Source organism: Capra hircus, chromosome 1, assembly GCF_001704415.2.
Source record: "Capra hircus breed San Clemente chromosome 1, ASM170441v1, whole genome shotgun sequence".
Taxonomy (NCBI): domain Eukaryota; kingdom Metazoa; phylum Chordata; class Mammalia; order Artiodactyla; family Bovidae; genus Capra; species Capra hircus.
The window spans coordinates 60,947,301-60,970,395 of NC_030808.1; the positions used below are offsets into that span (position 1 = coordinate 60,947,301).

General features: G+C 38.8%; 1 pseudogene; it reads left to right on the top strand.

Annotated features, from left to right (window-relative positions):
* LOC102175244 lies at window positions 204-16,752 on the top strand (annotated as a pseudogene).

Below are 23,095 nucleotides of genomic sequence, written 5' to 3' on the forward strand. Positions count from 1 at the left end.
CTAGATTTGTTTAAATATTAAAGAAGAAATTTACAAAAGATACTTATAAATATGGAGCAGGGCTTTAATAAAGGAACCAGTAGTGAAACACAGATTGGGGGCATAATCAGGATATAGGTGAGAGTTGAAATGCATGTGTCTGTGTGTGGGGAAAATAAAAAGAAGAGAAGGGTCTAAGAGCTGCCCTTTGGGTAAGGTTTGCCATGTGGGAGCAAGCAAACAAGGAAGAAGCAAGGAAAGTTGTTCCTGGAAAAGAGCAGGTCCGGAATGCATCTCCTTTCATCTGTAGAGCGCAGAGTACTTTCACATTCATTTGTCTTCACTTGACACCCTATTGTACTCCAGAGAGCTCTTAGAGAGAAAGTTATTATAAATGGCAGGTATTAAGATAATAAACATAAAAATAATAACAGATATTTAAGACCTTTAAATAGAAGGAGAGTGCTGCCTGTATTCATCACTAAGTGGTTTGGATCGATATCCAAGGATAATGAGAACTCAGGGTAGAGCAAGCTTAGGACATCTCTATGTATGCAATGAGGTGATAAACTCCCTGAAGGAGAGGGGTGGTCTCCTCTCCAAACGTTGCCTCTGCCTTATCCAGAGCTCCATTAGGCCTGACACTAATTCAACAGATGATTAGAGAGATTCATCAGCAGATGAATAGAGAGATGATTGCTACATGTATAATGGGACTTCCATGTTCCCAAGAGAAATTCTAACATCACAGGCCCTAACTTCATCATTAGCAGATGATGGACCTTTATGAAAGGAATGGTTTAAATACATGTTTGATGTTTTATGGTAAACAACTGAAATGAAATCTATTCCCTAAAATGTCATTTTATAATAGTTACTCCAGTGTGCAAATATAGTTTGAGATTCTGCTGTTACTCAAGCATCTCACAAGTGACAAAAATTACCTTTGGTAACTGGCACTAAATCACCATTTTCCCCAAGAAACATTTAAAATATAATTTGAAAAGCTATGGAACATCAGACACCCCCCCCACACACACATACAGGCACACATGCAAAAATATTTCCACCACAAAAGTGTCAAAAACTGGACAGTTGGTGACTTATTAACCAGATACCTTTCAGTCCAGTAACTCAGTACTAATGCAACTATGTAATTGGCAGAATTTAAATTTCAGGTTTGCTTCTCAGTCACACTCAGGTGCCTCCAGATGAGGCAAATGAGGTACCAGAGAACTGAAGATTGAAACCTTGAACTCCAAGTCTTGGAGAGATGTTTACAGAAGGAAGGCTAACATGTCTGGTGCTATCTCTGGAATTACACATGGTTTCAGAGCTCAAGTTTTCATATTTGACAAATGCAAATCCTACAGATGATTAGATATGAGCATGAGATTTAGTACATCCTTACTGTATTTTTAGCCATTTCATTCTGTCACCTGGAACTCAGGGCTCTGTGCAGCACTGATCCTTTATCATCTCCTCTTGCCTAGGCAAAGCCAGACAGAGTGATATAATGTACTATATGTCAATGTCCCAACTCATAGCCATGCCTTTCCTTGCCTGAATTTTAAGGGGAAAAAAGTGTCCTTAATTTCTAGAGAAAAAATTCAAATTTATAATCCAAGATTTCTGTGTTACCAAGTAGTAAACCAATTCAAAACAAAGAGATGTTTAACTTGCTATTATTTTTCCTATTGATGAGACTCTAAAATGTTTCCTTTATATGAAACAAAAGACAGGCTAGCTTAGATGGCTTCAATAAGCTATTCTTATATGCCCTGAGTCATGATTTTAGATCACACAGGTTTAGCAGTAGCTCCCATTTTCATTAGATGGGGCCATAGCCAGCATGAATATCCAGTCCTTTCATCTTACAAATGGAATAACTGGGGTCCAGATATTTCAAAAGTCTTGTGCACGGTCACACAATCAGTTCAGTTCAGTTGCTCAGTCGTGTCCAACTCTTTGCAACCCCATGAATCGCAGCACACTAGGCCTCCCTGTCCATCACCAACACCCGGAGTTCACTCAAGCTCACGTCCACTGATTCTATGATGCCATCCAGTCATCTCATCCTCTGTCGTCCCCTTCTCCTCCTGCCCCCAATCCCTCTTAGCATCAGAGTCTTTTCCAATGAGTCAACTCTTTGCATGAGGTGGCCAGAGTACTGGAGCTTCAGCTTTAGCATCATTCCTTCCAAAGAACACCCAGGGCTGATCTCCTTTAGAATGGACTGGTTGGATCTCCTTGCAGTCCAAGGGACTCTCAAGAGTCTTCTCCAACACCACAGTTCAAATGCATCAATTCTTCAATGCTCAGCCTTCTTCACAGTCCAACTCTCACATCCATACATGACCACTGGAAAAACCATAGCCTTGACTAGACGGACCTTTGTTGGCAAAATAATGTCTCTGCTTTTCAATATGCTCTCTAGGTTGGTCATAACTTTCCTTCCAAGAAGTAAGCATCTTACAGTAGATCCTAGGAAGTCCAGGATGAGAACACATTTCTTATTCTCACTTCAAAACTCTGGTTGACATATGCTGAGAGTATAACAGGGAACATATATGAGTGCATAAGTGTATGTTCATACGTGTGCATGCCTTTGTTTAGGCTGTTTCCTTGGGTAGAATATCCCTGCCCCCTGCCCTCACTCCCTGCCTCTGAGTTTCTGCAAAGCCTTACTCCTTAATCAAAACCCAGTTCAAACACCATCTCTTTCCACCTTCCTGATTCATCTCAGGAGGTGCCCACTGCTTTACCTTTCCAGAAAGCAGTTGAGCCATTTGGGTAGTACAACTGTCAAACACACCATAGTTTGCTACAAATACATCAGCCTATTCACTGGAGTTGATTATGAATTATTATCATTACATCATGAATTACTTAAGGATAGGAATCATAGCCTCCTTGCCTTGGAATGCATGGTGCCTAGATTTAGTACTTTATGATGGTAAATGCTTCATAGGTGGTTGTGTTGATAGAAATGGCTTGATTTAATTTAGACCAATGGACCAAAAACCTTAGTCTTCAGAGTAAATTCTCTAACTAAGAATTGTACTGTTACTGTAGACATCATACTACACTTTACTCAAATAAAGGACCTAACTTTAATAAGTACTTTGTGGGATATTAGGGGTAGACCAGGTACTGTGTTTTCAGAAGCTACACTGATCTGTGCCCACAACTTTGATAACCTAGATGAAATGGACCACATCCTTTAAAAACAGAAACAACACTGGCCTGTCCATTTCCCACTATGTCTTATTTCTGAAGAAACAATAACTTCTCATAAGCTATTGAAACCTTCTTGTATGAAGGTATTTCTCAGCCATTTATAGCTATTCTGTTAAAGTCATCAGAGATAAACTGAAATTTCAGGCCTCATCTTAAGTGGGTGATGCTTCAGTAATGATCTGTTCACTAGCCTAAAGAAATGCTACTAGGGAATATCTAAACCATCATATCTACTACTGCTGCTGCTGCTGTTGCTAAGTCGCTTCAGTCATGTCCAACTCTGTGCGACCCCACAGACAGCAGCCCACCAGGCTCCCCCATCCCTGGGATTCTCCAGGCAAGAACAATGGAGTGGGTTGCCATTTCCTTCTACAATGTATGAAAGCGAAAAGTGAAAGTGAATTTGCTCAGTCGTGTCCAACTTTTTGCAACCCCATGGACTGCAGCCTACCAAGCTCCTCCGTCCATGGGATTTTCCAGGCAAGAGTACTGGAGTGGGTTGTCATCACCTTCTCTGATATCTATTTCTATGAGACCATAAATAGATTATTTAGAGAAAGCTACAATTTTGGAATATGTGAACAAGATCTCTGAGGACAAGACAAAAAAGAGCTAGCTCTCTAGTTCAGCTATGTCTCCAGAGACTGACTGTGGCAATTTATTCATGCTGAGCTCTATGTCCAGACCTCCTTGGACTAAAATATGACAGATATTGACCAGAGGAAATTAGAGGATCACTCAGTGTGCCCTGTTTTAACAAGTAATGTCATGTCTGTCTTGTCCTTTGTCTGTTTCCACCTTTTCTCTCACCTTCCCTACACTTTCAATTCATATTCAGTGTAGTTCTTAAAATGTCCCTTCTTTGCATACCTTTATCTTTTTAAAAACAATACCATTTTTTCCCCTTACCTTTACTTCATATCCTCCAATGGACCATAAAAAATGGAACCTGAAAATTAAAAATCATCCAGTATATGTACTAAAAACCTTTTCTGTTTGCTGTTGTTGTTGTTCTTAATTTCCCGTTTCAAAGGTTCCCAAGCACTCTAATTGGGATTGTTCAAATATGAAAAGAGTAAACTAATCCTAAATATTTACTTTTGAAAAAAGGAACAAAAAAGGAGCCAGGTACTATGCTAAGTGCTGGGGCAATTTTTGAAAAAGACAAAGCAAGCCCCTGTCCTCAAGAATACCATATTGTAGTCAGTAAGACAGATATACACACAAATTACATTTTTGCTTACATGTGATCTTAGACTGAATTTCAAATTTTGTTCCATAAGTCACTGGCTCATGGAAATTCAAAGATTCCCACTCTGCATTTTGAAATATTAAATGAGACAAAGAATGGAATATTAAATAGGAATACTAAATTGGGAACATAAGGTAATCCTTCTAGACCTTTATTAAAATTGGCATAGATTCTGCAGACTTGAGACAGTAGTGAGAAGGAGGAGATTTGGAGAGGTTCTAAAACAGAGCCCTCAAAATGATTAAAGCAGTTAGAAAAATTAGCAGATGTCCATGAGTTTGGAGCCAAGCAGATATTGTTGGATCAAATCAGGATCTGCCCAAAGGCCTTAGGAAAACAATTCTGTAATGTTTTTAAACCACGAATACTACCACAACTTCATTTTATTGACACTGCCTTAATCAGCCCCAGGTTAGCTCAATTCTCTCCTGAGCCCCCTTCTGTAAGGTTGGGCTTGCCTCATTCCTAAGACCATCTCAACAGAGAAAGGATGTGATTGTTGGTTTATTTTCTGCCATTCCTTCACCCTCTAGACTCAGTGGCCACCCCATGAGTTCTGTCCTTCCATTAGCTCTCTCTTCTCCCTGCTTTATACTTTCAAGGGAAACTTCACAGTCCTGAAATCCAGCATATCACATGCAGAACCCAATTAATCTGCCAGTAACTAGATGCTCTGAGCCTTCTGCAAGATGGAAATTTCTCATAATATTGTGTGTTTATGTATATATATTCTAATAGTACTATGATATTTTAAATAGCACTGTGTGTATATACATACATATATTTTATTTATATATGAAACCAGGTGCCATATGCTAGAGATACAAGAGAGAAGTAGATATAACTTTAATCTCATAGTTTAGTAGAACAGGATATAATACTCAAACTAACACATTAGCACACTATAAATTCGGATGCTGCAATAGTCACCTGCAGGAGAAGACACAAAGGTGGGACTGATTAAGTGTTCTCAAGGTTGCTGAACAGGGCAAATAATTTCAAGAAAAACCTTCTGGTTAAAGGGATTAAAGTGAAAGTGTTAGCCACGCAGTCATGTCTGGCTCTGTGTGATACCATGGACTGTAGCTTGCCAAGCTCCTTTGTCCATGGAATTCTCCAGGCAAGAATACTGGAGTGGGCAGCCATTCCTTTCTCCAGGGCATCTTTCTGAACCAGGGATCGAACCTGGGTCTCCCCCACTGCAGGCAGATTCTTTACTGTCTGAGTCACCAGGGAAGCCCAAAACGGAGGCTGGAACTAAATATTTTTTTAAATTAAGAAGAGGAAGGAGAAGAAATATATAGATTGTTCTGCTCAGTTGGTACCACAGGCTGTTTACTATGCCCAGAAGGAAGTCTATCTATAGAAAATCTAGAGAAACACACAGGAGTCAAACACAAAGGGTTTGTACTGACTCTTCTCAGCAACCAAACATGAACAGAGTGATGATGTTAGGGAACTACATACACAATCTTATAGGGTGCACTTCTACACAGACTCATCATACACCCTCCACATATACTATACACTTCATTTTCTTTCTAGATTGTTGTTATTCAGTTTCTAAGTTGTGTCTGACTCTTTGTGACCCCTTGGATGGTAGCCTGCCAAGCTCCTCTGTCCATGGGATCTCCCAGCCAAGAATTCTGGAGTGGGCTGCCATTTTTTCTCTGGAGGATCTTCCCGATTCAGGGACCAAAGTCAGGTCTCCTGCATTGCAGGTGGATTCTTTACCACTGAGCCACCAGGTAAGCCCCTTTCTAGACTACAGAGGTGTAATGTCATTTATTTGTCCAAATTAAATACTCATTTTAGGGTCTGGCTCAGTTCTGGCCAAAGAACCTGAAATAACAAAAAGTAGAATTGAAATGCTTCCTTCTATATTCTCCCCAAATCTCTAAACTTAGTATGTATTCTTTTCTTCTCTTGCACCTCTTCATACCACACACACACACACACACACACACACACACACACACACACACTAAGAAAAGTCAAAGGGAGACTAGAAAAGACAGAAGGACAGACCAAAAAAAAAAAAAAAAATGGGAAGAGACAAGCCATGAGACCTTCAATGCTTAAATAAGAAAGAGCTGAAAAGAATTAGGATTCCAGTTCCTCTTACTCATCATTTGTCCCATCAGATATTAGCCATAAAATAAGCAGACTCTCCAAGATTATCAAACACACTAAGTGAGATTTCAGCTAAATGTCTAATTTACAGCCCTGAGCCAGGGCATCTGATCTGAAAACCAACAGAAGTGGGTGCTATAGAAACTTTTCAAGATTAAAAAATTATTTGAACAATAAGTCGCATGGGCTTGTTACTATATCAACAATATACAGATGACAGCTGTCAGAAGACTACCATATAAATGTGTTTTCCCACCCAAAGAAGCATTTCTCCATTTGTTGTCTCAACTCTGTAGCCCATCTAGCAGTGTATTTCGGATCTCTGGGATAATTCAAACTTGAAAATTGAAATTTCAGCCTTAAACAAAAAGTGAAGTGTTTAGGATTTTCCCAAAACTTTTAAGTGTCCAACAGTAGCAATCCTACTCTACAACTCAAGAAAGAGTTGTGTGAACATTTTTGGAAAACTACTGTTTTTGTTTTTAATTTTTACTGGAATATAATTGATTTACAATGTTGTGTTAGTGTTAGGTATACAGCAAGGTGAATCAGTTATACGCATACATATATCTACTCTTTTCTAGATTCTTTGCCCATATAGGTCATCCCAGAGTTATAGAGTATTGAGTAGAATTCCTTCTGTTATACAGTAGTTACTTATCAGACTGGGATTGATGATAAATTCATAGGAAAGGCAGGAGACTCCCTCAGTACCTAGCCCTCAAACCCACCCTTTACCTGCTATTGCAAAAGGTTGAATGAACCTGGTCAGATGTCTGTCAAGGTATCTCTTGTTAGGAGTGGGTCACTGAATTCCATGTTTCCCACTGCAAACCTCACTGAATCATTGAGGAAAAGGAGATAGAATGGAACAAAGTTAGAGTGAAAAAACCAGCAGAAATTAAATCCCTCACAACATGTTGCTGGGGTATATTGGGGTTCCCTGGTGGCTCAGAGGTTAAAGCATCTGCCTGGAATGCTGGAGACCCGGGTTCGATCCCTGGGTCGGGAAGATCCCCTGGAGAAGGAAATGGCAACCCACTCCAGTACTCTTGCCTGGAGAATCCCATGGAAGGAGGAGCCTGGTAGGCTACAGTCCATGGGGTCGCAAAGAGTCGGACACGACTGAGCGACTTCACACTGACTTCACACTGATTGCCCCTCTAGGTTGTAAACTTGCTCAGACTGCGTTGGCTATCAAGGAATATTTATAGTTCTGTCTTCTGATCCAAGTTATTTTCATGCAGTATTTCACAGTTCCTCTTCCTACTCTATGTATATGACTGTTTTTTAGAATAGTATTGATTTTGGGGACATTAATTCCCCATGAACTAATCTTTCTTTTACAGTGAATATTGTTTCTAGATGTTTGTTTTCAAACCAGTCAGTCAACAATAAGCTTAGTTGACAATCGCCTACCTTTTCCATCAGAGTAAATCTTTAACGTACAATTTAGTTCTCTTCTCAAGGGAATTCAAACTTCTCTAGGAGTGTCTGAATCTCAAACACAAAAATGATACCATTAGAAAGACCATAAGATGCCATCTACTTCCCTGGTTTTCAAACTAGGATTCTCCAAATTCTTGGATTTTTAAACAGGTGACCCAGGGCCACAGTGTGGAGTGGGAGTAAAGAGAATGTCAAGAAAGGTTTCAACAAAAGAAACAAGACTCTAAGCTGCTTTCATACACTGAGTTCCACTTACAATTTTATCTAATAAAAATCTTTCTGTTAGTGGATGCGAAGTTCCAGTCTAAGAGAGATTCAGTAGCTTGTTGCAGATCACTCAGCTGGTGACAGAGCCGGGATCTGAACCATGTCTCCAGAGGAGCCCTCATCTATTTATCTGTCAGTCTACACCCAACTCTTTTAATTCCTCTTCCCATCCCGTTGACATCTACTTATTCTCTTTTAAAAGTTATCCCATTGTCCTATCTTCATGCAAGGACTTTATAGTTGTGTTTAGAGCAGTCAATTTCTCTTTATATTTTACTCAGTATAGTTTTCTCCTCAATTCTGAGAGTCATAGTCTACCACCAGAAGACAAAAGGGGCCATTACTATCCCTCGTAATACTAAATCTTCCACACTAATACTATTTTATTTAGAGACGTTCAACTTTAATAGATTCACACACTAACAATATTGGTATAAACTCAAATATCTTTATGAAGCACATGAAGAAGGTATGAAACACTCAGACCCAGAAACAAGCAACATCATGTCAAAAGGTTCACAGCTACAAAGAACCACAAGCAGAGCTGGAGTCCTGTTTCCCAGTTTCCTCTCTTTCCACTTGACCATGCTTGGCTCAGCGGTTAAAGCGTCTGCCTGGAATGCCAGAAACCCGGGTTCGATCTTGGGTTGGGAAGATCCCCTGTAGAAGGAAATAGCAACCCCTCCAGTACTCTTGTCTGGAGAATCCCATGGAAGGAGGAGTCTGGTAGGCTACAGTTCAGGGGTCCTGAAGAGTCGGACACAACTGAGCGACTTCACTTTCACTTTCATGCCAAATAAAGAGGATTGGGTGAGGGGTATAAATTCCCACCTGCATGGGAGATGAGTCTGCTTTTCCTTGACGTTTCAAATGACTTGGTTACTTAGTAAGTCAGTCATGCATAAACTTACAAATTACTCCCTCACCTTGCAAACCTCACCACCAACCCACTGAAGCAAAGCCAAAGGCCCTTAAGTTCCTTCATAAACTTTTCTCCACAATTCACATGGCATGACTGCCCTTTTGTCTGGGCATTTCTGCAGTGTTTAAATTTCGACAATGTTTTCGATACAGTTGATCTTTTGGAGCCCTCTCATCAGTCCTACGTATTCTTTTCCATTGAATTATTACTCACATAGTCATTCTGCTCTTGTCAGACCAGAATATTTGATTTTGGGGATGTAAGTAAAAGTGAAAGTCGCTCAGTCAAGTCTGACTCTCTGGAACCCTATGGACTATATAGTCCATGGAATTCTCCAGACCATAATAATGGAGTGGGTAGCCTTTCTCTTCTCCAGGGGATCTTCCCAACACAGGGATGGATCCCAGGCTTCCCACATACAGACAGATTCTTTACCAGCTGAGCTACTAGGGAAACTCGAGAATACTGGGGTGAGTAGCCTATCACTTCTCCAGGGTATCTTCCTGACCCAGGAACCAAACTGAGGTTTCCTGCTTAGCAGGTGGATTCTTTACCAGCTGAGCTACCAGGGAAGCCCATTTTGGGGATAACCCTGTGTAATATGCCACCAAAGCCTTTGACATTACTTTTGCCCCTTTATAAAGATTCTAATTCTGATCTGAATATTCAAACAGCAAGCATAGGAGACTGGAATAAGGACTAGTAGAGGCCAAATAATGGAGACGGAAATGGCAACCCACTTCAGTACTCTTGTCTGGAGAATCCCATAGACAGAGGAGCCTGGTGGGCTACAGTCCCTGGGGTTTCAAAGAGTCGGACACAGCCTGAGCAACTAACAGAGGCCAAATAAAGTACATAATCTACATAGTAAGTAACCAAAAGAAAAAGCAAAAAATAAACAAATGGGGTTATATCAGACTAAAAATGTTTATATACAGCAAAGAAAATCATCAACAAAATAAAAAGGCAATCTACTGAATCATAGAAAATATACATAAATCATGTATCTGATAAGGGGTTGTATCCAAAATACATAAAGAACATATAAAACTCAAAAGCAAAAAAACAACAACAAAAAACAAATAATGCCATTTAAAATGGACAGAAGATCTGATTTTTTCAAAGAAGACATACAGATGGCCAACAGGCACATGAAAAGATGCTGTACACTAGTAATCATCAAGGAAATTAAAACTAAATCCACAATGAGATATCATTTCATACCTGTAATGGCTATTACCAAGGAGACTAGAAATAATATGTGCCGGTAAGAATGTGGAGAAAAAGGAACCCTTATGTACTATTGGTGGGATGTTTAAATTGGTGAAGTCACCATGGAAAACAATATGGAGGTTCCTCCAAAACTTAAAAACAAAAATACCATACAACTCAGCAATTCTACTTCTGGGTATTTATCGGAGAAAATGAAAACACAAATTCAGAAAGATAAATGCACTCCCATGTTCACTGCAGCATTATGTACAATGGCCCAGATATGGAAACAACTTGTGTCCATTGGCAGATTAATAAATACATAAATTGTGGTACTTAAATACAATAGAATATTATTCAGCCAGAAAAATTAAATCTTACCATTTGCAATAGCATAGATGAAGCTCAAGGGCAATATGTTAAGTGAAATAAGTCAGGCAGAGAAAGACAGATACCACATGAGCTCTCTTTCATGTTGGATATCATCTCCAAGGTCAGAGATGCAGAGAACAGACTTGTGGTTGACAGTGGTTGGGGAGACTGAGAGGTGAAAGAAATGGGTGAATTTTTTTTTTTTTCAGTTTAAATTAATGGAATTTTTAGGTGCTACAAAATTAAAGATGATGAACCACAAATCGTATACAATGCCTTTTTAAAAATAAAGGTTTTTGATACTATACTTCTTAGAAAAAAGGAAAGTAACCATGGCAGGAAAAGGTAGTTCCCCAGCACTGGCATATGCATAACTCCAAGGTAACATGTGCATGTAAGCAATTAGAGGTGTGAAAGTCAAAGTGGCTCAGTCGCGTCCAACTCCTTGCGACCCCGTGGATGATCCAGGCCAGAATACTGGAGTGGGCAGCCTTTCCCTTCTCCGGAGCATCTTCCCAGTCCAGGGATTGAAGCCAGGTCTTCCGCATTGCAGGCAGATTCTGTACCAGCTGAGCCATAGGGAGGCCCAAGAATACTGGAGTGGGTAGCCTATCCCTTCTCCAGGGTATCTTCCCGACCCAGGAATCGAACTGGGGTCTCCTGCATTGCAGGCGGATTCTTTACCAACTGAGCTATCAGGGAAGCCCAAAGATATGAAAGGAATAGATATATTACATAAATCTCATGCAGCCTCTGAACCCTTACCTCTCTATACTATAATAGATGTAGAGACCAGAAAAATAGCCCAAGCTAGAGGGAGTAACATATTCCCACCACTACCATGATTTTCATCATAATCTAAAGAGTTACCAAGAGCTTCCTCCATTTCCTCCATCCTCCAGACGAGGAAAGGTACTTAAATGGTAGCAATACTAATAAATCTTGATCTAAAGCTCATATTCTTTGCCCTACACCAGGCAGTTGAGAGGTTAAAGGTATCAATTCAAACACCTGCTGAAGGGTGAGAAACTTCTTTATGGTATCAGTAATTCAGCTATCTATTGAAAACTAGCATCTCATAGAAGTTATAGAAAAAGGCATTTCTGGGTCAGTCACGGCAAATGATCACAATCATATTTCTCTATTGCTTGATTGGGCCCCTGCTCACTAATGCCCTGTAACGATCCGCTTCTTTGAGCTGTCATCTCATACCTGATACAAACTGTGATGAACTTCCCCAGACCCAGTTTGGAAAGCCAGTTAAAAACAGAAGGTGGTTTTCTTTTTCTACTCTAGAGTTTTGAGTCATGGGTGGTTGCCTTCCCACTGTGCTTTTAAAAGAAAGAAAATGCCTTCAGTTTGCTGGGAGCCATTTCTTGCATCTCACTAAATACTACTAAGCATCCCACAAGTAATTTATCATCTATTTGCAACAGCACACTGAATGTATTAAGAAAACCTGTTCAGAGTGGTAGAGCCGAGCAGCCCAGGAAGCTTTAGGGAATAAAATACCTGACAGCAGGTGGCCGGGGTAGACCAGCTGTACGGCTGGACATAGGCACTGTCACTTAACAAGTTAGGGCAGCTTGTTTCTGTAGCTTGTAAGAAGTTGGACACAATTCTATGCCCTTTAGACACTCTGAGCCACCACGGGAAAAGCAGGCATTTCATCATGTCCTGTGCCTCCTTGTTCACGTGATTTTAGTTTGTACTTGAACAGAACAGCTTCATGTGCAGGAGTATAAACATCGGTCCCAGGAGATACTGGACTATTGACCCAGAGTCCATATGTCAGTAGCCTCCTTCCCTTTGGGGAGTGGCCAGTTACCATGGTAACTGGCAGCTAAGGCTTATTAGCCCTTGTTAGTATTTAAAAGATGATTTATAAGCATATAAATAATTGGCAGCTCATTACCAGGTGGGGCTCCTGAACTCAGCTGCCTTTGGCAATTATCTATGGAATTGGAGAGTTGTGCTCCTTCCTATCCTCATGGCTGCCTGCTATCCGACTCAGAGTATCAACCTTGAAAATAAGGCAATGAGGACACAATCCATCGGCGGCACGGATGGACCCGACTGTGTGACCAATGGTGTTGCTCACCTAGTGGAGGGCACACGAACAGATGGGAGGAGGACAGGCTGCCCGCTTTCAATTTTTCCTTCAGAAAATATACAAACTGTATGCTGCAGAAAGCCTTTGTTTCTTGGCAAATTCATTAGGAGTGTAGCCAGGCTTACACATTAGTTGCTGTTTATTTTGGAAGAGCCCCTAGCCCTGCTCGGAGAAGGCAATGGCACCCCACTCCAGTACTCTTGCCTGGAAAATCCCATGGACAGAGGAGCCTGGTAGGTTGCAGTCCACGGGGTCGCTACTAGTCGGACACGACTGAGCAACTTCACTCTCACTTTTCACTTTCATGCATTGGAGAAGGAAATGGCAACCCACTCCAGTGTTCTTGCCTGGAGAATCCCAGGGACGGGAGAGCCTGGTGGGCTCCCGTCTATGGGGCCGCACAGAGTCGGACATGGCTGAAGCGACTTAGCAGCAGCAGCAGCTAGCCCTGCTAGCCCTCCCTGAACTAGCAGTCGCCAACCTGACGGTGCATAGAATAGGTATATTGCATTACTCTCTGCTGTGTGTGATGCAGTGGAGTTGAGGGGCCGCTAGAGAGAGAGAGAGAAGGAGGACAGGTGAGGAAGGGGCAGAGGGAGGCAGGAAGAGAGGGGGAAAGAGAGAGGGATGGAAATTTGAGTGTTTTGGAGAGGTCTTAGAGGAGAATGAGGCTGTGAGATAAACGGAGTAGTTCAATACTTGCAATAGGAATAAACACAATAACTTTGCCGCTGATCACATTTTGAATAATTGGAAAGATCCAGGACAGCCTGAGAGGATCTAAGAAAACGTAGCCGTGAATGTCAGGAATTGGAAGTGTTTGTTAATCAGAGCCACAGTTTTTTTCAAATTACAATTCTGACAGGTTAGACTTGACTTAGATAATTCTAAGGTTTGGGAGTTTCATTTTTAATTTTTAGGGACTTCTTTCCATATGTAATATGTTCAATGGTTTTGGAGTCCTGAATAATTAAGAAAATATACTCATGAAGAACATAATGCAGTCATCTCTCTAAGAAACAATATATTATTATTGTTGCTGTTTTGGCTTGAAATATAAGGAAGGAGGAAATGGGGAGATAACTGGAAAATACTACAATGGTAATAAGAAACAGAGAAATTTTGAAAGAAGGAAAGACTTTAGAGAAAGAGACTAAGAAGAGGAAAAAACTGGATGCTAAAAAGATGTTCCATCTGAAGCTTTCTTTCTTTCATTTACAGGGGATCTCAGGAACCTAGATCTAAGCATAGCCAGGCATTGCTGCTTGAGGGATGACACAAGAAATGGTGAGTATCAGCTGTGCATTGCTCTACAGGGCATTCCACCAACTCCAGGAGGAACATAGACCAGCAACGATGATATGTTTCTCAAAGCCAGAGGGACTGATTAACCCTTCAATTATTTTAATTTCTATAATAGCATATTTTCTCCCCCACTCAACTCAGTACCTAATTCCACTGATGAAGCACCTAACTCACCAGCAACTAGAAAGTGTTATTCAGGTTGATTAAATACTATTTATGGAAATACCCTTTGTTTTAATAATTGGTAGTGGTACCCTCTACAAAGTGAGGGTTAATTTTCTTGATCCCCTCTCCATCTTGCTGAGATTTTTTAACACATCATAATGCTTTCTGAACAAAATCAAGAAGTAAATGAGAAACAGACCTTTGCTCTATTCCAAATAAAAATAGAAATAACAAGCACTTATATAATTTTAACTATATTTTAGATATCATCATAACTCATTTAATCCTCTCAAAACATTTATAAATTAGGCATTCTTTATCTTCCTCTTTTTACATTTGAGAAAACAAAGATGTTAAAAAAATTATTTAAGAATTCAACAAGGAGTAGTAACTCAGAAACAGATCTGGAACTTGAAAACTTAACATGAGATGCTGTCCTCCTGTGTCCCTCCAATCCATCAACAATTGTATCAAGAAATGTTTCCATGCCCAGTTATGAAGCAGAATGCTATAAGAAAGCATAACTCTCCCAAAAATGCACAAACCAAACCAACTAAGGTACACAATCTGTTTTCCTGAATCCCTCAGAAAAGTGACATTTCAAAGAATCTCTGCTGCTGCTGCTGCTAAGTCACTTCAGTCGTGTTGGACTCTGCGACCCCATAGACGGCAGCCCACCAGGCTCCCCCGTCCCTGGGATTCTCCAGGCAAGAACACTGGAATGGGTTGTCATTTCCTTCTCCGATGCATGAAAGTGAAAAGTGAAAGTGAAGTCACTCAGTCGTGTCTGACTCTTTGAGGTCCCATGGACTGCAGCCCACCAGGCTCCTCTGTCCATGGGATTTTCCAGGCAAGAGTACTGGAGTGGGGTGCCATTGCCTTCTCCGTCAAAGAATCTCCAAATAAATTCAATTCCAGGCATGAACACTTCATAGGACAGAAAACATACAAAGTTGTTCCCTCCCTGGTTGACTAGGAGGAAAAGAAAAATGTCCGCATAGACAGGAAATCAGCAGAATTTTAAACAAAGTGTTAAGGCCTGCTGGGATAGATTTGAATCCTGAGCTCCCAGTGGCAGAGTAAATTTGCATTCGCTCACCAACACTATTGCTTAGGTGCTTACTGAGTGTTCAGGGGCAGTTTACCAAAGGCTTGAAAGCAGGAGAGGAGAACCAAGAAGGATCAATTTCAACTCAGGATTTCAGCTTCTAGGAGTTGGAGACAGACAAGAATTCTGAGAAAGAGAGTGCTTTGAAGCATTCTGGGCAAAAAGATGGCCCTAAGTATAGTGGGACCAAAGGAGAATGCAGAAAATTTCCCCAAAACACAAAGAGCTGGGAACCAGGCTGCAAGAGCTGAGAGATCTTCATGTTTAAGAAAGCTAGTAGTAGGACAGAGAGGCATGGGGATCTGTGAATCTCACTAGTGCTCAGATCCTAAGCCTACCATAGGTAAATTCCAATTCCAGTCTGACACTTAAAGCCTGTGGTCAAACTAAAATTGCAACAAAATTCAAACGTCTCAAAGAGAGATCAGATTTATTTAGTTCTTCACTCTAGATTTTTGCTAAAAATAAATGATATTTATATCATTTCGACTGTGTTTACATGTCTAGTACCATAAAATTTACAACACACAAAGAAGAAAATGTAAATCACAGTAAAGAAGGAATATACGAAGAGGGAAGACCCAGACATGACCCAGAGAGTGGGGTTATTGGTCAGAGACTTTAAATAAAGACAAAATAAAATAAAAAATTAAAAGGCTAAAGGCTCTAGTAGAAGAAGTAGGCAACATGAGGAAGAGATGGGGATTCTGACAGAGATATGAATACTATATTAAACAAAAGGCTACTGATGCTTTCAGAAAAAAAGTCTATATCATAAGCACACAGTTCATTAAGTGAATTTAACAGCAGACTGGAGTCAGAAAAGTATCCTTGAAGAAAGATAAATAGGACACATCATTAGATAAGGACCTGGTACTTGTTTCATGAAATAGCAACTGAGAAGGATTTAGCACTCCCCAGGGCCTGAAGAAAAGCCCAGGGAAGGAGTTAAGATTGAAAACAGTGATATGGTAATTCGAAGCTGGCTGGACTGGATGGTTCTTTGGTGCACTTCAAGATTAAGGGGCATACAGCACTTAGCAAACTAACGAAGCCTATTGTGAATGACATGGTTTGTCAGTGAGGCAGACTAGATTCCAGACTGTAGGTAACAATCGATGAAACAGATGTACCTGCTCATATACCAGCTGGAAATGAAACAGATGTACCAGCTGGAAATGAAAGATGAAGGTGCAATTGATGTGTTCTGGCAGCAGACAGGAGATGTCTACTGAAAGGGGAATATTCTACTTTACTCCAGACAACATTGTTCACAATTAGAAAACCCAAGTTGGTCCTACCACATCCTAACTACTGCAGAATATTTTTTTCTATGCTTTCATTTTCCTCTTCCCCAGTCTTTTATTGTACTTAGTTACTGGTGTATATACTCAAGCATACTGCATTAAAAATAAATAAATAAATGGCCAGTGTTATGCTTTGATCAACACCAGCGGAGCTGGGATAGGGGAAATACTAGTTCTGTGAAAATACCCACCTTTCTCCATTAGTGGCATGTTCATTCAGCTCTTATCTTTATATTCCAGTAAGTTATTTCATACTCACTGTTCAACCAAAAAGGAATAACATAAAAATCTTTATACATTTGGCTCAGTTGGTGAATTTTAATGCTCTTCCTTTATCATTGTAAAATCAAGAATAATATTATACATTTTTTGTATATAGAGCAATCTGCCTTGAAATAGAAGTAAATTAGCCTGAAGTAAAAGAATCATAGTTTTCCCTCCATGTCAAGCATCTTATGTTCCCCAGTTAGGAACTGAATCCAGGCCCTCAGCGATGAGAACGCAAAGTCCTAACCACTGGACCACCAGGGTATACCCAAGCATCTTGCTGTTTAAATACACTTCTTGCTTAAGATGGAAAAAAAAAAAAGTCAATAGAAAGTGTTCAAACTGAGGCAAAAATAGTGAAAAAAATAGAGAAGTGCTTGAGATCTGTGGGACAACATCAAGCCTACCACAAGTGTAGAAAGAGAAGACAGAGAGTAGGGTAGGAAAAAAACATATTTAAAGAAACATGGCAGAGAATGATTGAAAATGACTGAAAGACATTAACTTACATATCTAAGACCCTCAGAGGACTCCAGACAGAGTACTATAAAGCAAAATACACATAAGTTCTTCATAGTCAAATTACTGAAAATAAAAATAAAATAAAAGCACCCAGTAACAATAGATAAATTACTTGCAATGAAACAAAAATATGCATGATGGCTGATTTCCAATTAAAAATAATTGTATAATACATTACTGGACAAAGCAATACTATAAATTCTTAAAAAGTCAACCCAAGAGTTTTATATATAGATCTATCTCTCCTTTACAAAAAAAGGGGGACAAATAAAGTCATTCAAAAACAAAACTTGGGGAATTTGCCTCCAGCAACCAATGGCAACCCACTCCAGTATTCTTGCCTAGAGAATCCCAGGGACGGCAGAGCCTGGTGGGCTGCCGTCTATGGGGTCGCACAGAGTTGGACACGACTGAAGCAACTTAGCAGCAGCAGCAGCAGCAGCAGCAGCAACCCTGTACTATAGGAAATGGTAAAAGTAGTTGTTCAAGCTGAAGAGAAATGATACCAGTGGAACCCCAGATCTGTAGGAATGAATAAAGGGTCTGAAAGAGAGTAAACATCTGGGAAAATATAAAACAATTCTCAATCTGTATCTATATTATATCTATCTATGTGTATCTTTAAGGAATACAGAGCATTTCAGAGAAAAATAATAACATTTAGATGCATCGAGGGGTTTTAGCATATGTGGAACTAAAGTACAAGAAACAGTGGTTAAAGGGCAGGAAGAAGGCAAAAAGAAAAACAAAGCTATACGGTTCAGAGGCATAGCATATTATTTGAAGGTAGGCCACAATGAATCAAGATTCATATTGTAATCTCTAAATATATATGTTCAATAGTCAGTAGCTACATGTCCATATTTAAATTTAGGTAGAAAATAATAAAAATAGATAAAATTTAAAACTTACAGTCTAAGTTGCACTAGCCACATTTCAATTATTAAATAGCTACATATGTCTAGAGTCTACCATATTGGGTTGAACAAGTAGAAATTATTTCCATCATTGAAGGAACATATTTTAGATAGTACTGCTCTAGATAAGCCACTAACATACAACACAAACACAGATACTTGAATATTAAAAATAGGAGTAAAAAATGTGAAGAAATCAGGAGATTTACACTTGACTATATAACTAATTATATTAAATGACAATAAATTAAAAAGTCCATATAAAAGCCAAAGATAGGATTCTAAAAAGAAAGAAAAACATAATTCTATAGATTTTGCATAAAGACAGAGAAGTTGAAAGTAAATGTGTAAAATTTTATAGCATTCAAACACTAAGATTAAGAAATATTTTTAAGGTTAAAATTTGTTGTGTTAAATACACCATCTAAACACTAAGATTAAGAAAATGGTGACACAGAGAATGGGCTTGTGGACACAGCAGGGGAAGGAGAGGGTGGGGTGGATTGAGAGAGCATTGACATATATAGACTGCTGCTGCTGCTAAGTCACTTCAGTCGTGTCCGACTCTGTGTGACCCCATAGACAGAAGCCCACCAGGCTCCCCCGTCCCTGGGATTCTCCAGGCAAGAACACTGGAGTGGGTTGCCATTTCCTTCTCCAATGCATGAAAGTGAAAAGTGAAAGGGAAGTTGTCGCTCAGTCATGTCCAACACTTAGTGACCCCATGGACTGCAGCCCACCAGGCTCCTCTATCCATGGTATACCATGTGTAAAATAGCCAGTGGGCAGTTGCTCTATAGAGCAGGAAATTCACCCTGCACTCTATGATGACCTAGAAGGAAGCCTGGTGTGCTGCAGTCCATGGGGTCACAAACAGTCGGACACAACTGAGCAACTGAACAACCCCAGAGGGGTGGGTGGGAGGGAGGCTCAAGAGGGAGGCGGTATATGCATCCCTATGGCTGTCTCATGTTGTTGTATGGCAGAAACCAACACAACATTGTAAAACAATGATCCTCCAATTAAAAATAAATTAAAAAAAAAGAAAACGGTATCTTAATATGAGACTAAGTTGACTCCAAGGAAAAGAAAATTATTAGAGAAATAAAAGAACATTTCATAAGTTTAAGGAATTGATTTGTCAGGAAATTGTAACAATTCTAAATGTGTATGCAACCAATAACAGAATTTCAAAATAAATGAAACAATACCTGACATTAAATGGAGACATAAACCAATCCACATTTGTAGTCAGACATTTCATATAACCATTATCTCATAACTCTATGTATACAATTCTACCCCTAAAACTATACAGTCTTACATGTGCACATGAATCATTCACCACAAACAGACTATGTAGAAAATCCTAAAATGTTTGGGATTTAATGACTGATTTGTAAGTAAGCCATGGATCAAAGACGAAATCACAAAGGAAATTCTAAAATATTATAAGATAAATTATATTAGAAACATAGTATTTACAGATCTGTTTGATTCAGCTAAAGCTGCACTAGAGGACATTTACAGTAGAAAAAAATGAATGATTTAAAAGATCAAAAACTCTACTTTGGAAGCTAGACAAAAAAATTAAGCTCAAAGTAAACAGAAGAAATAATGAAGACAAAAGCAGAAATCAATCAAATATAAAACAACAGATGATCAAAATATCAAAAGTAAAATCATTAAAAAGATTAATAAATGACAAATTTCTAGCAATATTTATGAAGAAAAAAAGATGGAAAATTAAAATTACCAACACTAAAAAGGAGGATTTCATTAGAGAGTCTACAGAAAATAAAAGGGTAAACAATATTATATCATTGAATTGTATAAGTTAGATGAAATTTTATCAAGTATTTAAGTAAGGAATAATGCCAATTCTACGTAAATTATCTCATGAAATGAAGGAGGAAGTTACATTATTTAATCAATATAATTTGATACTAAAACTGGCAAAGATAATATAAAAAATATAAACCAATATCAATTATGATCACAGATACAAAATTCTTAAAGAAAATAGAAACAAATTGAGTATACATACAGACACAGTGATACAGAGTGATGCATCATGAACAGATGTATTTTATCTCAAGTCTGCAAAAGTTGTTCAATATTTTTTCAAAAACCAATTAATATATAATTCACTGTACTAACACAGTAAAGAACAAAAAATATATATGTAATCATTTAAACTGATGCAGAAAACTATAACTGACAAAATTGGATATACATTCTGAATAAAAACATAGCAAATTAAGAATAGATGGAAAACTTCCTCAACTTAATAATCTACATCTAAAATAATCCTACAGCTAACATGATCCCTAATTGCAAAATTTTATATGCTTTCCCCTTATTCTCCCAAAGAAGATAAGAACATATTCTCATTATTTCTATTTAATATTTCCTGGACTTTCCCTCCTTTGCAATAAAATAGGAAAAATAAATAAAAGCTTGATGATCTAAAAAAAAGAATTAAAACTGTTCTGTGCATAAAAACAATTACATATGCGGCAATCCTCTGGACTATGAAAAGGGAGTGCTGCTGCTGCTGCTAAGTCGCTTCAGTCGTGTCCGACTCTGCGACCCCATAGACGGCAGCCCACCAGGCTCCCCCGTCCCTGGGATTCTCCAGGCAGGAACACTGGAGTGGGCTGCCCTTTCCTTCTCCAATGCACGAAAGTGAAAAATGAAAGTGAAGTCGCTCAGTTGTGTCCGACTCTTAGCGACCCCACAGACAGCAGCCCACCAGGCTCCCCCGTCCCTGGGATTCTCCAGGCAAGAACACTGGAGTGGGTTGCCGTTTCCTTCTCCAGTGCATGAACATGAAAAGTGAAAGCGAAGTCGCTCAGTCGTGTCCGATGCTCAGCGACCCCATGGACTGCAGCCTTACAGGCTCGGAGTAGAGCTACTAATTTCGTGAAATTGCAGGATTCAAAGTCAATAACACAGATCAAAAGTGTTTGTATCTACAGCAATGAAAACTTAGAAAAAATAATTTGTAATATCATCAAAAATATGGACTATATAGGAGAAAATCTATTGAAAGATATATAAGATCTTGACAAGGAAACTAAAACATTGGTGAAAATTTTAAAAGGCCCAGATCAATGGGGAGTCATTCCTATGCTCATTGACAGGACTTGGTATCTTAAGGATTTTGTTTCTACCTTAATTGATCTATAGATTTATTATAATATGTGTCAAGTTCCCAACAGGCCATTTTGAAAATAATGGCAAGCTGATTCTAAAAGCTGAGCAAAGAAGAAGGATCTAGTGTAACCAAAACAATCTTTTAAAGAAAATGAGAGAACCTAACACTTTACTTCAAGATTTAACATAAAGCTAGAGTTAACAACACAGAGCACACATTGACTTAAATATCTAATATATAGATAGATCAATGGAAAAGAACAGAGGCCAGAAATAGACCCATAGATATAAAGTCAGCTGATCTTCAGATAAAGCATTGAGCGCATTCAACGGGGGAAAAATTTACAAATGATGCTGAAACAACTCAACATTTATACTCCATGAACAAAATATTAATTAGAGATAAATCTTAGACTTAAGCTCATAAAGCACAGAAGAAAAATAAAGAGTAGTATCTTAGTAACCTTGGGAGTAAGCAAAGATGTTTTCAAAAGGGCAACAAATCAGTAACTCTAAAAGAAAAATGTATAAATAGAAATTCATCAAGGTTAAAATTTACATCTCATTAAAAGAAACATTATTAAGAGACTTAATAAGGAAAAAACAGATTGGGAGAACATTTCCATAACATACATATTTGACAAAGATACATACATTCTGTATGTATCCAGAATACAAAGAAAACTCCTATAAAACAATAATAAAAAGGCAACAAACAGTTACAAAATGGGTAATGATTTGAACAAATACTTCATAATGAAGAAATACAAACAACCAATAAGTATATGAAAATGTGTTCAAAATGCTCCTCCACCAAACTGTAAAAGACTGTTCATAGGAACTTCTGTACTCATAATTACACAAACATCCAGGAGAATGAATAAACAAAAGGTTATTACCATGAAATATAATTGTTCTACATAATATAAAAGGGAAACTACTGATAAACACAATATCAGGAATAAACTTCAAGAACATTGTGAGAAGTAAAAGAAACCAGACACAGAAATATATTGACTTATTTAATTTGTATAATTTCTAAGAAAATATAAATCTAATCTATGGAAACAGACATTAGAAAGTAGTCACTTGTGTGGGTGTGTAGAATGAATGGGAGATTGCCCATCAAATAGCATGAGGAAATTTTCTAGGATAGTGTAAATGACATGAGAAAGAAAAAGAATAAGTGAGCCACAGACTAGGAAAAAATTTTCAAAATATGCATTACTGACAAAGGACTCATATGTAAAATAGTGTCCATCTGGTCTATTCAGAATAGATGCTCACAGTGTAGTCTGTTCACGGTTATATTGGAGAAGGAAATGGCAACCCACTCCAGTATTCTTGCCTGGAGAATCCCAGGGATGGGGGAGCCTGGTGGGCTGCTGTCTATGGGGTCAGACACA